Below are 1,366 nucleotides of genomic sequence, written 5' to 3'. Positions count from 1 at the left end.
CAGCTGGTAGTTTCGAACTGCTGACCTTGTGGTTCGCAGCCCAATTTGTAACCACTACCCTAACAGAGCTCCTCATGTCTCTGTAGTACCCTCCAATCTGTGACAGTACTTTAGTTTTTCTTGGTTTCGGTGACTTTTCTTTCTTGTTTGTAATGTTTTCCATATCACTTTGGAAGGTCACTTAATGTGTAGAAAAGTAGCCCTGTGCCTGACATTGGAATGGACTTAGGGCTTTTACTTCAGAAATTGAATGAGTGAACTTAGGTTCTCTCTAAACAGGAGAGAATGAGTTCTGTGTGCTTGAGGGATAAAGAGACTTGTCGGTGATTGGGAGCACTGGTTTTGCAGGTACGCATGTACAGGTTTAAATATGAACTCTTCTGCTTACTACTCACTGTTTGAATTGAGACAACATACGAGTAATTATAATAATTCCATGAGATTGGAAATAACACATTAATGAAATCAAATTAACAATAAATTTTAGAAAACCAGGATAAAGTTTGTGTCAACTGACCACCAGATTTATGCCACTCCAATGGACATTTCCCACAGGCTCTACAGTCTGGCGCTGTGGGCTAATGTGCCAGACTGCAGAGCCATTTGAACTGCAATGTTGGTGGTTCAGACTCACCAACTTCTCCTCTAAAACCCTGTACAGGGTGGCTATGGATCAGAATTGACTCGACAGCACTTAATAACAATAACAATGGACATTTTCAGAATTCATGTGACAGTCTGTTATACTTTGGTGGCTTGGGTGTTGCTCTGATAGCTATGATGCTATGCCACCGGCATTTTAAATACCAGCAGGGTTACCCATAGTGGACAGGTTTCAGAAGAGATTTCAGACTAAGAAAGATGAAGAAGAAGGAGAGGCAGACCGTTTCTGAAAGGTTAGCCAACAAAACCCTTATGAAAATCATAAAACTGTTGGATACAGTGCCAGAAGATGAGCATCTAAGGTTAAAAGGCACTCAAGATACAGTGGGCAAGAGCTGCCCCCCTCAAACTAAACTTGACTTTAATCAATGAATAAATAACTTTAATAACATAAGCTTCCAGGTCCATTATTTTCTAATGGGACTTTAGTGAGCTGAAATGGGCTGATATTGGATATTTTGAATTAAACAATCATAAGGTTTACTCTTCCAGGAAGGACAAATTGAAGAGGAAGGGTGTTACAGTCATAGTCAAACGGAGCATAGCATTTTGAGATCATTCATGAAGCAAAATGCTATCTGTGATAGGATAATGTCTGTATGTTTATACGGATGTTCATTTAATTCAACCATTATTCAAATTTATAATACAACTGTTAATCAACTTTTTCAATAACTTTGAAAAACAGTTATGAAGACATTGA

Source organism: Chrysochloris asiatica, unplaced genomic scaffold (assembly GCF_000296735.1).
Source record: "Chrysochloris asiatica unplaced genomic scaffold, ChrAsi1.0 scaffold00093, whole genome shotgun sequence".
Taxonomy (NCBI): Eukaryota; Metazoa; Chordata; class Mammalia; order Afrosoricida; family Chrysochloridae; genus Chrysochloris; species Chrysochloris asiatica.
Note: the sequence above shows the minus strand (reverse complement) of the source record.